This window comes from Macaca fascicularis, chromosome 9, assembly GCF_037993035.2.
Source record: "Macaca fascicularis isolate 582-1 chromosome 9, T2T-MFA8v1.1".
Classification (NCBI taxonomy): Eukaryota; Metazoa; Chordata; class Mammalia; order Primates; family Cercopithecidae; genus Macaca; species Macaca fascicularis.
In genome coordinates, this window is record NC_088383.1 from 75,920,735 (window position 1) to 75,937,307 (window position 16,573).

General features: G+C 49.0%; 1 protein-coding gene across 31 annotated transcripts in view; it reads right to left on the reverse strand.

Annotated features, from left to right (window-relative positions):
• Positions 1-16,573, reverse strand: part of PALD1 (phosphatase domain containing paladin 1) — a 142,023-nt gene that overhangs the window by 98,088 nt on the left and 27,362 nt on the right. For 2 of the 31 annotated variants that reach the window (XM_074001895.1, XM_045400140.3), the window contains exon 2: positions 9,515-9,723. The exons of the other annotated variants lie outside the window; for them this stretch is intronic. The gene's annotated coding sequence lies outside the window, so the exon portion shown is untranslated. The remainder of the gene's footprint in view (positions 1-9,514; positions 9,724-16,573) is intronic. 31 annotated transcript variants of the gene reach the window in all.

A 16,573-nucleotide genomic window follows, 5' to 3' on the forward strand; every position in this document is an offset into this window, starting at 1 on the left:
GCATGGTGGTGCATACCTGCAATCCCAGCTACTCAGGAGGCTGAGGCAGGAGAATTTGAACCCAGGATGTGGAGGTGCAGTGAGCCGAGATCATGCTACTGCACTCCAGCCTGGGCAACAAGAGCGAAACTCTGAAAGAAAAGGGGAGAGCGGAGGGGAGGAGAGGCGAGGCGAGGGGAGGGAAGGGGAGGGGAGGGGAGGGGAGGGGAAGGGAGGGGAGGGGAGAGAAAAGACCAGACCCAGAAACAATGAGAATCATGCAGTGTCCATCATCACATTGGAAGTGAACCAGGGTGGAAACGCCCGTGTGGGCATGGGCACTGGGGACGGACTCTCTCCTGAGCACCTGGCAGGATGTAAACCGGTAATAATTCTAAAATATCTTTAAAATGGCCTTTTTAGATTAATGGAACCAGGTAGTATTTGCTTATGTTGGCTTCTTTCGCCCCATATCCTGTTAGGGATATTCATCCACCACTCCATCCATTTTCATGACTACACAATGACGTCCATGATACATTCGACTTCAACCATTGTGAATATGAAAGATATTTCTAGTTTTTCACTAATGTCAACAAAACTGTCCTGCAGCCCCTTTGACCCTGCAATCCTTCTATCAATGTATCCAAAGGAAACAGGAAAAGACAGGGCCACAAAGGTATCCAGTACCGTTTTGTTGATATTAGTGAAAGATTAGAAATATCTTTCACACCAACAGTGCTTGAAGTTGAATGTATCATGGACATCATTAAGGTCATGAAAATGGATGGAGCAGCAGATGAACATCCTTAAGATGACATGGAGCGAAAAAAGCCAACATAAGCAAATACTACATGATTCCATTTATCTAAAACTCAGAAACAGGCAAAACTAGTCTATGATGTTGAAAGTCAGGCAAGAAGTCCTGTTGAAAGCAGGAAGAGGGTGTGGTGCTGGGATACAGAAGTCTGTGTTTTTTGTAGAGATGGGGGTCTCGTCTCACTATGTTGCCCAGGTTGGTCTCGAATTCCTGGCCTTAACTAATCCTCCTGCCTCAGTCTCCCAGGGCACTGGGATTACAGGCATGAGCCACTGTCCTTGGCTCTTTTATGGATGTTAAACTTCGAATGAAGTAGCAGCTTATTTACTGGTGTAAAAAAATATCTACTATATGTCTAGTTTAAAAAAAAAAAATAGACACCACAGTATTTTAGAGTTTTGTTCCATTAAAAAGGGGGAGGCCTCTTGTATACAAATGTGCATGAACATAGATATGCATGCACACGGACACACACACACACACACACACACACACACACAGAGGAAAAATGTCTGGAAGGATGAATCTCAAAACATCAATGGTGAACTGTGGTTATCTCTGGAAAATGGGATCTCAGATGATTTTTCTCAACTTCCTGGATATCTTTATTTTCTCTCATTTCCCTACAATAAAAATACACTATTTAGAGAAAAAAGAAAGACAAAAAAAAAAAAAAAACTACAGTGGCCACTGACACCAGCAACCATGGTTCTGCATCAACCTGACAGCCCAAGAGACCCTGACCCCACAGGGTGAGGACGCTCCCGAGGTGCCAGTGCTGGAACGCTCAACACCTTCCCGTGGGAAAACTGGCCAGTGAGGTCAGAAGGAGCTTCGCAGACCCTGGCACCATCCCTCACCACAGGCCCGTGGCTTGGCCTCTCTGAGCCTTGCTCTCCTACAGGGCAGTGAAGGTTAAATAAGGCCACGATGTCCTGGCCAGACCAGGTTAGTTCTCAGGGTAGCTCTTACACCCAGGCTCCCCCAGGTTCCAAGGAGGCCCACGGAGGCCGAGAAACTTCCTCACCTCATGCAGCGGGCCTGTGAGGCCTGGTTTTCCCCAGAAACAACCACAGGAGGCACCCTGGCCCACAAGGTCCTCCCCACAATTGGAGTGCGGTCCGGAGGCCTGACCCCAGGAAATCCTCTCCCCTCCCTGGGCCTCAGCATCTCCAGGAGTAAAAGGAGCAGGCTGGGCATTGCACTTGACCTCATGTAGCCTCCCTCAGTGGCAGGAACAGTGGGATGGCTTATCCAGACAGGAAGTGACCTTGCCAGATGAAAGACATTCCATCAGGAGCCCCCACCTGCTGGTGGCCTGTGGGGTCATGGGAGCCAGGAATGGGTGGGCATACAGAGACCAAGGAGGAAGCAGGATTTACTGCGGAAGGCCAGGCACACGGCAGACCCCCGGCAGGGAAGTGACTTCATTTCACACATTGTCCTCTTCACTTCCACCCCTGGCATGGGAGGAACTTAACCCTAAGAGGGCCATATTGCACCAGCTCCAGCCAACTCCACATGGACCAGAGCAAATGAGTTCAAGTTTTCTCCTCTCCCCCACCCCTACAATCCCCAATTCACAGATAAGGAAACTGAGGCTCGGAGAGGCTGACAGAAGCGCAGGGACTCCAGCACCTGTCCCATCATACTGAGCCACACAGTGGAAGATGTTAACTGATGGTCGGGAACTTGGGGAAGGCTTCCTGAAAGAGGATGCAGCTGAGCTGGGCCCTAAAGGATGAGCCACATTTGACAGACAGGAAGGGGGAGGAAGCGCACTCTGCGCAGAGGGAGCAGCATGGAGACAGAGGTGCTTCCTGCACAGTATTGTGGGAAGAATTAAGGAGCTTGTGAGGCCAGAATATAGGATGAGGTGGGGTAGGCCGAACCCCAGTCCCTGGGGACCGTGCCAGGATCTTAGGTGTTGCTCTGTGGGGTGTGATGTGCTGCCCAGCTGTGGCAATGGGATAGAAGCACAACCACGGACTGTGTCCACCTAGTGGGGCTGCAGGGAGGAGGCAACATGTGGAGGCACCTGAACAGGGGGTGGGTATTGCTCTGCGACATCTGGGGCGCAAAGCTCACCCCACCACCCCACCAACCCCAATCAAACTAAGAAAGAAGTTCACAGTACCAACAGTACCATATGCCAAGGTCTGTACCACATGCCAGACCAACGAGCAAGCAGGGTGTTGAGTGCCGACTGCCTGGGTTCGAGCCTCAGCTCCACCATGAGCAGCCTGATGCCCCTGACTGAAGCTCCACCTCTCTATGCTTCAACATCTGTCAGTGAAGCCCAAGCCCATGCCCACCTCTGAGGCCATGAGAACTAACTGATAAATCCTCTGTACAGATCCACCTGAGTGCCACAGCTGGGGCGTGACAAAGAGTCACTACCATATCATTTCTCCAAATAGCCCTGTGGCTACAGATTGTGGCCATTCTGATGCACCAGGAGGCTGAGTGACTTGGCCTAGAACCCACGGCAAAGAAACAGTGGAGCAAAGATTCCAACTCAGTGCCTAGGCTCACACCAGCCCATCAGGCAAAACAAAACCCACAAGACTGAAACCTGCACCTGCCAGCTGTGGCTCTCCAGGCCCCCAGGCAGCTTCGGGCAGCACTCTACCACCTCAAACCTCCAGTGGCAGAGGGAGGGGCAGGGAGAAAATGCCAGGCCACGGGAGAGGAAGAAAAATATTTTTAAGTTTCTCCCTCTTCCTGTTTATCTGTCCCTTCCATCCTGAAGTCCTGGTAGCTGTTTTTTGCACGGAAAGTCCTGCCAAGAGGGACATCCTGCCGTGTGGCCGCCCCAGGCCAGGCCTCCCCTGCCAGCCTCACACTACAAGCTCTGAGGCCCACCTCCCTGCAGACACTCCCGCCTGGCCCAGAGGCTGCATAAAGAGGCTTTCAGAAGAAACTGGGGCCCAAGAAGGGGACCTGGAGCTGGGAGGAGGGGCCCATACCATGGCACCAATCAGCTCCACACTCAGGCCAGAGAGGTGACAAGAAGGATTTGAAGAAATAACTCTAAGCCTGGTATTGAAGGAAGGGCCAGAGCCAGAGCTGGGGTCAAGAACACACAGCACTGGCTATAGATCCAGGTAGAACTGGCATTCAAACCTAGCTGGCCCACAACTTGCTGTGTGCCCTTGGCTAAGTTACTGAACTTCTCTGAGCCTAGTTCCCTTATCTGTAAAATAAGGATAATGTTAATACCTACTTCATAAGGATGTGGTAAGGATTACATAAGACAATGTAAGGAAAGTGCTAGCACCTGGTAAACATAATAAACGCTATTTATTGCCAGTGTCACCATCAAGCTGATCCCCTCACTCAATCCCAAAGACGTATGATACCTTTTTTTTCTCCTTTTTTTTTGAGACAAAGTTTTGCTCTTGTTGCCCAATCTGGAGTACAATGGGGCGATCTCGGCTCACTGTAACCTCTGCCTCCTAGGCTCAAGCAATTCTCCAGCCTCAGCCTCCCAAGTAGCTGGGATTACAGGCGTGCACTACCACGCCTGGCTAATTTTTGTATTTTTAGTAGAAACAGGGTTTTACCATGTTAGCCAGGCTGGTCTCAAACTCCTGACCTCAGGTGATCTACCACCTTGGCCTCCCAAAGTGCTGGGATTACAGGAGTGAGCCACCGCGCCCGGTCTGTGCAATACCTTTCAAATATGCTCAAAAGAACAACTACAGCCTCAAAAAAACAAAACAGGACAGGCAGAGTGGCTCATGCTTGTTATCTCAACACTTTGGGAAGCTAAGGCAAGATGACTGCTTGAAGCCAGGAGTTTGATACCAGCCTGGGCAACACAAGATCTCATCTCTATAAAAAATAATTTTAAAGATTAGCCAGGTGTGGCGGCACGCTCCTGTGGTCCCAGCTACTCGGGAGGCTGAAACAGGAGAATTGCTTGAGCCCAGGAACTTGAAGTTGCAGTGACCTAGGACCATGCCACTGTGCTTGCTCTGGCTTTGGTGATAGAGCAAAACCCCATCTCTAAAGAAAAATAAATGTTAACATTTTTTAAAAGAAATGAATTCTGACACATGCTATAATATGGATGAACCTTGAGGACATTATGTTACATGTTTAAATAAGCCAGACACAAAAGAAGAAATATTGTACGATTCCACTAATATGAGATACCTTGGTCACATTCAGAGACAGGAAGCAGAACTGTGGGTGCCAGGGCCTGGAGGAGAGGGAATGGGGAGTTAGTGTTTAATGGTGCAGAGTTCCAGTTTGGAAAGAAGGAAAAGCTCTGGGGCTGGATGGTGGTGATGGGTGCACAACAATGTGAATGTTCTTAATGACATTAAATTATACAATTGTAAACGGCCAAAATGGTAAATTTTATGTTATGTATATTTTACCATGGTAAAAGAAAATTAAGGCCTCATTAAAAAATGTTTTTAATAGGCCAGGCACATGGCTCACGCTTGTAATCCCAGCACTTTGGGAGGCCGAGGCGGACGGATCATGAGGTCAGGAGATTAAGACCATCCTGGGTAACATGGTGAAACCCTGTTTCTACTAAAAATACACACACAAAAAAAAATCAGCCAGGCACGGTGGCACACACCTGTAGTCCCAGCTACTCAGGAGGCTGAGGCAAGAGAATCGCTTGAACCCAGGAGGTGGAGGTTACAGTGGGCTGAGATAGTGCAACTACTGCACTCCAGCCTGGGTGACAGAGCAAGACTTTGTCTCAAAAAAAAAAAAAGTTTTTAATGCCTCTGTTCATTTCCGTCTCCACCCCTGCACAGCTCAGGATGGAGAGATGGAGCAGATATGGAAAGAGCTAAAGGCATCACCACCCAGAGAGTTGGCACAGTCACGAGAGCTATGCAACAGGCGCTGAGGAAAGACCCAAACGCTACCTCGGGTCAGGGAGTTGGCGGCCTCGTGGCTAGGCGTGCACTGGCCCCAGACAGGCTGGGTCTGAGCGAGGCATCTGTGCACACGTGCACCCTCCAGGAGCATGTGTGAATGGAACGTGTGTGCGGGGCCCTGCTCAGATCTTCATTCACGAATGTGCACCGTCCCAGGCTCAAGATGCCAGTACAGCCCCTATGTGCTGATTGGGGTCTGTGCCTGGCCAGCCCATAGCACCAACATCCAACAAAGAGCAAGCCCTCCCCATCTCTCCCAGCACCAAGCACCACACAGGGCAAACTGCAGTCTAGCCACTCTCGCTGGAGGCAGGGATGGGGAAGGAGGCGGGCAAGGAAGGCAGAGAAGACTGCTGCTTCGTGGGTACACCCAGTGAAACGAGACTTGGAAACATGGCCCTCCAGAAGCTCCTCACCCCCAACTCCAGCCTGACCACTCTCCCACGAGGCTGCAGCTGGGGGTCAGAGGTTGGTAAGACTGGACGGTGAAGGGAGGAAGAGGGTTAGACAAGCTAATCGAGTTACCACGTGACCCTGAGCAAGGCTCTTCCTCTCTCAGACCCTCTGGAACCTCCTCCATCTCCCTCTTGGTGAAAGGAGGATTCTACCCCAGCACCCAGCAGTTCACCTGGCTCTACGTCCTAGAGAAGCGGGTGTTCATGTTCATCAAGAGACACAAAAATGTTCACAGTAGCTTTATCCATAAGCACCAAAAATGGAAACATGGCAAAGGCCCAACAATAAGAACAAGAATCAGCAAATTGTCCCTACCAAGGAGCCCTACTCAGCAAGGAAAGGAACAAACCACTGATACCTGCAGCGACACAGGTGACTCCCTCGGGGCTGATGTGGAATGAAAGATACCAGATAAAAGCAGCTCATACCATATTAGTCCACTTATACAAAGTTCAAGAATAGGCAGGACTGATCCTCGGGAAGGCGGTCAGGAGAGTGACCACCTGCAGGGGTGGGAGGGTGGGGAAAAGGACTGGGAAGGGGCACCAGGGAACCTCTGGGGCACTGGAAATCTACACCTTGATCTGGGTAGGGAGACACAAGTGATATAACCGCAGCAACTCATCAAGCTATGCCTTGATTCACTATCTGGAAATTAGATATCAATTGACAAAATAAAATAGAAATAGCTAATAACTCATACTCTGCTTTCCCCTGAGGACTGCAGTGAGGCTATACTAAGAGGTTGTGTGTGGAAATATGGCAAGGGTTGGGTTATGGGTAAGAACATGGGCTGGGAGTCCGAAAGAGCAGAGTTCAAGTCCTGATACTCCCTAATGGGATACTTTTTCTCCCTTTTTATTTTATTTTGTTAACCAGGTGTTGTTGCTGTTGTTGTTGTTGTTGTTGTTTGAGAGAGAGTCTCCCTCCGTTGTCCAGGCTGGAATGCAGTGGTGCGATCATGACTCACTGCAGCCTCGACCTCCCAGACTCAAGCAATCCTCCCACCTCAACCTCCCAAGTATCTGGGGAACTATAGGTACACACTACCACAGCTGTCTAATTTTTTTTACTTTTGTAGAGACAAGGATCTCACTGTGCTGCCCAGGCTCCACTCAAACTCCTGGGCATCAGTGATCTTCCTGCCTCAGCCTCCCACATACCTGTAAGTGCTGGGATTACAGGTATGAGCCACCACACCCAGCCTACGAGATTTTTTATTACAAAAGTAACTTGTACTTACTGTCACAAGTCAAAGGTCTATACAGAAAATGCTTATGCCCTTCCCATCCCCATCCAAGCCCACCTCTTAAGCTTCCTTGTGCAACAAGCTTTTGCCCTTAACAGGACAACACAAACACCCCTCCCAGCCAATACAAGTAATTCCAACACCATTGTATTAAAACCAGTGTTTTTGTTTTGTTTTGTTTTGTTTTGTTTTGTTTTGTTTTGTTTTGAGACGGAGTCTTGCGCTGTCACCCAGGCTGGAGTGCAGTGGCCGGATCTCAGCTCACTGCAAGCTCCGCCTCCCGGGTTCACGCCATTCTCCTGCCTCCACCTCCCGAGTAGCTGGGACTACAGGCGTCCGCCAACTCGGCCAGCTAGTTTTTTGTATTTTTTTAGTAGAGACGGGGTTTCACCGTGTTAACCAGGATGGTCTCGATCTCCTGACCTCGTGATCCGCCGTCTCGGCCTCCCAAAGTGCTGGGATTACAGGCTTGAGCCACCGCGCCCGGCCTTAAAACCAGTGTTTTAATACCAACATCCCTCCCAGCCTATACAGGTAATTCCAACCCTGTCTGCTTAATGGTGGCAAGCCATTTCATTGCATCACCACTCATTCAACAAACAGCTGCGAAGTACTGACCCTGTCAACCAGACAGGCACAGACCCGGACCCTCATGGAACAGATCTTCCAACAAGAGAAAGAGAGGGAGGCAGGGAGGGAGGGAGTCCACCCGGGGACACGATTATGATACACTGTATACATTGTGATGTGGGCTACCAGGGGCTGAGGCTGAGCTAGAAGATGGGGAAGATAGGGAAAGGACATATTCTAGATAAGACAGTCATGGAAGGCCTATGCCGACGTATGAAGACAGGAAGGCCCCGGCCATGTGAAGAAGCATGCCCAGCAGCAGAGGGAACGGCCCGTGCAGATGCCCTGTGGTGGGAAAAACACAGAACTGAAAGGAGACAGCGAGTCTCCGGTTTACTGCTGCGAAATCCTTGTGCACACAGCCTTGCATCCTGATAGTTTACTTCTTTAGGACAGGTTACCAGAACTCGGGAGGCTGAGATAAAGATGCGCATTTAAACAACTTTCAGAGATACTGCCAAATTACTTTTCCAAAAGGCTGTCGCATTTTATACAGCAACCAACGCTGCTTCATGCTTAAGAAAGCCAGCTTCCCCACATCCTGCCTAGTTCAACATGTTACCGATCTTTTTCATTTCTGCCCACATAAAAGCTCCCTACTTCGTTGTCTGCAGAATGGGAGACATGACCAGTCCCCTTCCACAGGATGCTGTGAGGCTTAACTGAGAAATCCCTATAACCTGCCAAGCCCAGTGCCTCACACAGAGCAAGCCCCTGTCCGCAGGAGCAGGCTCTTACCATCCTTTCCATGCAAATGCCCGGAGGTAGCTGCCAGTTCCATAATTACCCCGCTGACAAGCGGAACTTCTAAGGGAGCTCTGAACACTCAAACCCACAAGGTTCACATGGCTGTTCTGGAGTCAGGGATATGGGGAAGAAGAGGTGGCAACTGTGGTTCAGCCAGAGAGCCCTGGGCAGGGAGTCAAGAGACCAGGTTCCACTCCACCTTTTTGAGGATCATTTTCTCATCTGTAAAATGGGCTCATGCATTCTCTCTTCCTGTAGCCATCCTACAAACATTTCTGGGATACCACCTATATGTGAGGCACTGTTCTAAGAGCCAGAAATACAGAGCAAAAATCCCTGCCTCATGCACCCTAGCAAGAGACACAGAAATAAACTATATAAATTAGTAAAATAGTACAAAAGGAGATGCAGGCAAGAAGTGAAAGTTTAGACAAGGTATGCAGGGGAGGCCTCACATGAGAGTAAAGACCTGAAGGAAGTGGTGTGGCAGCCCTGTGCCTCTCTGGAGAAAAAGCACGCCAGGTGGCGGGGCTAGCCTATGCAAATGTCCTGTGGTGGGGTGATCCTAGGGTACTGAAAGAGTCATGAGCTAGTCAGTGGGGCTGCGACAAGGTGAGCATGAGGCTGGGTATTGGATGGTGGTGTCCTGGAAGCCACTAAGGACACTGGCTTTCACTGTAAGGATACAGGGAGCCCCTAGGGAGCTTGGAACACAAGTGCTCTGACCTGAGTTTTAAGTTCTGACAAGGTCTGCTAGCTGCTGTGTTAGAAGAGTTGGTTGGGGACAAGGGCAGAAACCAGCAGAAACATCAGGTGGCACTGCAACAGTGCAGATGATGCTGGAGGTGGGGCCAGCGGCAGAGGACAGGTGAAGACATGGCTCATCCTGCATCCATGCTGAAGGTGAGGCCAGTGAACCTCCTGGCACGTCTTTTCTGAAATGTAAGAGAAAGAGAGAAACCACGGACAGTTTTGCAGTGTTTAGCCTGGACACCTAGAAGCATGGGGTTGCTGCCAACTGAGACAGGCCAGACTGGGGGGAAGTGAGTATGCAGTGAGGACTGAACAGACAGACAAGGGAAGGGGGCCACCGCCGCCCTCAGCTGCAATCTTAGAAGGAAGCAGCATCGCAAAAGAGGAACTGGTCCTGAGGCTCACACAGGCCATTGTGGAAAGCAACACAAAAGACAGAGGAAAAGAGGATCCGGAGAGGAAGTCAGCGTGGCATGTCTGACCCGCAACAGACATCACTGTCTGCAGAGCCCAGGCTGTGGCCATGGCTGGGCTGCTCACAGACCCACTTCACGGGAGGGGAAACTAAGGAAACAGTTCTACAGTAAGCACCTCTTGTTTTGGCGCCAGAAACGGGCTACAAGTGGTAATTCATGCCTGTAATTCCAACATTTTGAGAGGCTGAGGTGGGAGGATCACTTGAGCCCAGGAGCTCAAGGTTGCAGTGAACTGCAATCATGCCACTGCACTCCAACCTGGGCAACAGAGCAAGGCCCTGACTCAAAACAAGGAAGCAGCAGCAGCAGCTGGAAAGGGCCAGAATGAGCCAAGGTAGGGGGGCAGGCAGCAAGTGAGCCCATTTGCTTCCTACAGCTCACACCGACTACCCCCAAAAATGGGACTATGGAGTGAGACACAGTGTCCTCGCCCACCAAGGGAGACCCCAGGATTCCCAAGAGGTGATGCAGGACCCTGGGTTGCCAAAACTGAGAATACGACTCAATCCAGACTCCATGAATGCCTGCTTGGGGATCTGTGAAATTTTTAAATTGAGATATAATTCACATACCATAAAATTCACGCTTTAAAGTACAGATGCTCCTTGATGTAACCATGGGGTTTCACTCTGACAAACCCATCATAAATTATACATATCATAAGTCAAGGCCGGGTGCAAGGGCTCATGCCCATAATCCCAGCAGTTTGGGAGGCTGAGGTGGGTGGATCACCTGAGGTCAGGAGTTCTACACCAGCCTGGCCAACATGGTGAAACCCCATCTCTACTAAATACACAAAAATTAGCCGGGCGTGGTGGTGGGTACCTGTAATCCCAGCTACTCAGGAAGCTGAGGGAGGAGAATCGTTTGAACCCAGGAGGCAGAGGTTGCAGTGAGCCAAGATCGCGCCACCGCACTCCAGCCTGGGTGACAGAGCAAGACTCTGTCTCAAAAAAAAAAGTCAAACACATATTTAATTCTGGTAACACAGCAGACAGTCCTTGACTTACGATGGTTCCACTTATACTTTTTCAACTTTACAATGGTAGAGTGATACAAATCGCAGGATGTAAGGAGGTCCTTGACTTACCACGGAGTTATATCCAGATATACCCATCGTTAAGTTGAAAAAGCATAAGTGGAACCATCGTAAGTCAGAGACCGTCTGTATATGACTTAATGTTTTTTAGTATATTCACAAAGTTGTACAACCATCACCACTGTCTAATTCCAGAACATCAAACTCAAAAAGTTAAAGACGTACCATATGACCAAGCAATCCTACTGCTGAGTATATACCCAAGAGAATCAAAAACAAGTATCCAAACAAATGCTTGTATATGAACATTCATAGCAGCCAAACAGCTATTCACAATAGTTGAAAAGTGGAAACAACCCAAATGTCCATCAAACAATAAATGAATAAACAAAGTGTGGCCTATCCATACAATGGAAAGTTATTCAGCCATAAAAGGGAATGGAGGACTGATACTTGCTACAACACAGATGAGCCCTGAACACTATGCTAAGTGAAAAAAGCCAGACACAGAAGGTCACATATGACATGATTCCCCTTATACAAACTATCCAAAATAGGCAAATCCAGAGACAGAATGCAGATCCATGGTTGCCAAAGGCTGGGGGAGGGGAAACTGGGAGGGATTACTTAATGGATAGATGGAGTTTTCCTTTTGGGGTGATGAACATGTTTTGGAACTGGAAATGTTTGCGGTGATAGTTGCACAACATTGCAAATGTACTAAATGCCACTGAATTGTACACTTTAAAAGGATTATCTTTAATGTTAATTTCAAAAAGTAATGAGAGCGGCCGGGCGCGGTGGCTCAAGCCTGTAATCCCAGCACTTTGGGAGGCCGAGGCGGGCGGATCACAAGGTCAGGAGATCGAGACCACAGTGAAACCCCGTCTCTACTAAAAATACAAAAAAAATAGCCGGGCGCGGTGGCGGGCGCCTGTAGTCCCAGCTACTCAGGAGGCTGAGGCAGGAGAATGGCGGGAACCCGGGAGGCGGAGCTTGCAGTGAGCCGAGATCCGCCACTGCACTCCAGCCTGGGCAACAGCGTGAGACTCCGTCTCAAAAAAAAAAAAAAAAAAAAAAAAAAAAGTAATGAGAGCATCCCCTGGTCCTCTGAATAATCATCTCATAAGCAAGCAGTGCCCTACAATTTGAGCCTCAAGTTTGCTCCTGTGTTTACAATCCAGTTCCTACTCCATGAAGGCCAAATGGTATCATCTCACCCAGCACAAAGAAAGGTTGTGATTCAAATAGGAAAAAAAGGGGGTGGGGAGGAAGAACAGAGCCACCCCATAGCCCATGGCAGCCTGGAGGTGCCCATTCAAAGGCCCAGCTTCTTAGCAGTCAGGACCATGTGCATGTTGAGAGCATCTGCGTGAACTGAGCAAAGCCTATCTCTGTGCCAAATCCCTGGTTCCTACAAGAACTGGGTTTAAGAGCCACTACAAGCAGATTTCAATAATGCCACTATTCCATGCTTATCTTCAATCAAACAAGCCAGCTTTCCAGGTATCAGGCGATGCCCTATTAAAACAGACATTCAGGAATTGCTCACGTGCAGTCTAGGCTTAAATGTGAGGTCTGATTACCCCAAACCATCCCATCAGCCCAACATTATTAGTACTTTCCTGTACAGCAGGCCCAAGAAACAGAGGCAGGGGACACAAGAGAGGTCCAAGGGCACAGTTCTCTCCATCAACCCAAGGTTGGCAGTGTAGGTGCAGTTAACATCCTTCCAATTAAAGTCACATTGTTCACTGGAAATGAGGTGGCTTTCTGGTTTTACTACTATTTCCTGGTTTTTAAAATAGTTTTGTAAAAACTTTAAGTCTAAGGTGTTTATGCCTGGTCTTATACACATTTCAGTTATAGTACAGTAAGAATAATGTCAATCAGCAAGTGAGGGGTTTGTTGTTGTTGTTCAAAAGGGACTCTTGAGCTCAGGAGTTCAAGGCCTGGGCAACACAAGACCTCGTTTCTATTAAAAAAAAAATTTTAAACACACGCCTGTGGTCCTAGATACTCAGGAGACTGAGAAGGAAGGAACACCTGAGCCCAGAAGGTTGAGGCTGCAGTGAGCCATGACTGTACCACTGCACCCCAGCCTGAGCAACAGAGTGAGACCTTTAAAAAGAGAGAGAGAGAGGGCCGGGTGCAGTAGCTCACGCCTGTAATCCCACCATTATGGGAGGCCGAGGCAGATGGATCACCTGAGGTCAGCAGTTCAAGACCAGCCTGGCCAACATGGTGAAACCTCATCTCTACTAAAAATACAAAAATTAGCTGGGCATGGTGGCAAGTACCTGTGATCCCAGCTACTCAGGAGGCTGAGGCAGGAGAATCACTTGAAGCTGGGAGGCAGAGGTTGCCATGAGCTGAGATCACACCACTATACTCCAGACTGGGCAACAGAGCGAGACTCTGTCTCAAAAAAAAAAAAGAGAGAGAGAGAGAGGGAGTCTACAAAAAACCCATATGTTGTATGACTTCATTTATATGAAATGTCTAGAATCGGCAAATCTATAGCAATAGAGAGCATGCTAGTGGGCTGGGAGTGGGGAGTGACTACTAATGGGTACGGGGTATCTTCTGAGGTTGATGAAAATGTAAAATTAAACTGTGGTGAGACGACAACTCTTTGAATGTATTAAAAGCTACTAAATGGTTGGGCGCGGTGGCTCACGCCTGTAATCCCAGCACTTTGGGAGGCCGAGGCAGGTGGATCACGAGGTCAGGAGATCCAGACCATACTATCTAACATGGTGAAACCCCGTCTCTACTAAAAAATACAAAAAATTAGCCAGGCGTGGTGGCGGGCACCTGTAGTCCCAGCTGCTGGGGAGGCTGAGGCAGGAGAATGGCGTGAACCCGGGAGGTGGAGCTTGCAGTGAGTCCAGATCGTGCCACTGCACTCCAGCCTGGGCCACAGAGCGAGACTCCGTCTCAAAAAAAAAAAAAAAAACCTACTAAATGGGTGAATTGTACAGCATGTGAATTAGATCTCAACAGGGCTGTGAATTGGGAGTCCATGTATTACCCACATTTGAGCAGCATTCAGCTGGAGAAAGGGAGATATCCACAAACCCACCTATGCAGAGCTCCCTGCCAGGTCCTCCCCCTCCCCCTACAGGACTCCTGAGCCCAGGATGGGACCCCAGGTCACAAGATAACCCCATCCTGGGTGAGCAGGTGGCTGCCCTCGAACCACCACACAGGATTCCTATCTCCTGGAACCCATGTCTTACAATTAAAGCACTACTTTGAACTATTAAGTTAGGAAAGACTTAAAAACAATGAAAACAACCAACTTTAGGATGCAGGGGATGGGGTTCATTTACACATCGACGGCAGCGTCAAGGAAAGCAGCATGACATAAGACTTGGAGCCCCTGGGACCCCACTGGCTGGGGTTGGGGTGGAGCCAGGAGGGTGAAAATCTGAGCCCAGGCAGCCCCTTCCTCAGAGGCCACAGGCATCCCATCCTCCACCCATGCAGGCCAGGCAAGATGGCTACTGGGAGGCCCCTACAAGCTGCCTGAAGAGACTTTGGCAAGGGGCAATTTCCCAAGGGTCCCTCCTCTATCAACCCAACAAACTGCCCTGTCCTGGACCTATTCCTTCCAGTGACACTTCAGAGAGATGGGAAGAAGCCCCCACCGGTGGCAGCCAAGTTGGGGTCAGTGGTGAAGCGGCAGGAGGACACATCCACCCAGACCACCAGGACGGGTCACCAGAGAGGCTGTTTTGGACACTGATGCTGTTTGATCCAATGCCACCCTTCTCCAGGACCTGCTCTACATTAACCACCTCCAGGAAGGCTTCTTCCCATCTCTCCCAAAGCCTCGCCGGGCTCCAGCTCAGGACATGTGCTCAGAACTCCCATGGCAGTGCTGGGGTCCCTCTGCATGATACATGGCCGGATGAAAGCAGACTGAGTTTGGGCTCACCCCGAAAATCAAAAACCACACAAATTCATGTAGAGGTACAGAAAAAAGACCAAAGGACACTCGGCACACTGCTGATAGTGTCACTTCCGGGGACCAGAGAGAGGGGAAGGAGGGGAAAGGGGACTTTGACATTTTACTTTCTATGAAGCTACTACTAGAATCTTTTGTGAAGATTATTTTAGGCCAGGCATGGTGGCTCACGCCTGTAATCCCAGCACTTTGGGAGGCCAAGGCAGGCAGATCACTTGAGTCCAGGAGTTCAAGACCAGTCTGGGCAACAGGGCAAAACCCCGTGTCTACTAAAAATACAAAAATTAGCCAGGCATGGTGGTGCACAGCTGTAGTCCCAGCTACTCAGAAGGCTGAGGTGGGAAGATCATTTGAGGACAGGAAGTTAAGGCTGCAGTGAGCTAACACTGCACCACTTCACTGCAGCCTGGGCAATAGGAATGAGGCCCTTCTAAAAAAAAAAAAAACAGAGAAATTTTACACTATTTTTAACATATCTCACACATTGGAATACTACTCACCAATAAAAAAGAAATGGAACTGATTAAATCATCCAATAACAGAGATGAATCTCAGAAAACATCATGTTGAGTAAAGAGGCCAGTCACTAAAAGCTACCTGTTATATGAGTCCATGTATGTGAAAAATCCAGAAAAAACAAAATCATAGTGACAGAAAGTAGATGAGTGGGCCTGGGCCCAAGGTGGGAGTGGTGACCGGCTACAAGGGAACATAGGGCCCTTCTAGGTGATGGAAAATGTTGCCAGACTTGTCTAGGAGGTGGCTGCATGCCCATGACTTTTACCAATACTCACCAAAGTACACACTTCACGCAGGTGGATTTTATGGTGTACATATCTCAACAAAACTGTTTTTTTTTTTTAAAGAAAAAAAAGTACGGTAGTAGAGAAGGGAATGGTGAGTAACGGCTTAATAAGTACAGGGTTTTCCTTCAGGGTGATAAAATGTTTTAGAATGTGATAGAAGCGGTGGTTGTACAACATTGTGACTATATTAAATGCCTCTGAATTGTGGGCTTTAAAATGGTTTATTTTACTTAAATGGATTTCACCTCAGTTAAAACAAAAAATTAGGCCGGGCTCAGTGGCTCATGCTTGTAATCCCAGCACTTTGGGAGGCCAAGTCGGGAGGATCACGAGGTCAGGAGATTGAGACCATCCTGGTTAACATGGTGAAACCCCATTGCTACTAAAAATACAAAAAATTGGCCAGGCGTAGTGGCCAAGGCAAAAGATGATGGTCAAGGCAAAGCTAAACCACCACTCGGATCAGGCTGATGAGTTTTTTGGTTTTTTTTTTTTTTTTGAGAGACAGAATCTCACTCTGTTGCCCAGACCGGGGTGCAGTGGCGTGACCTCAGCTCACTGCAACCTCCGCCTCCTAGGTTCAAGCTATTCTCCAGTCTCAGCCTCCCTAGTAGCTGGGACTACAGGTACCCACCACTACACCTGGCTAATTTTTGTATTATTAGTAGAGATGGGGTTTCGCCATGTTGGCCAGGCTGGTCTCGAACTCCTGACCTTGAGTGATCCACCTGCCCTGGC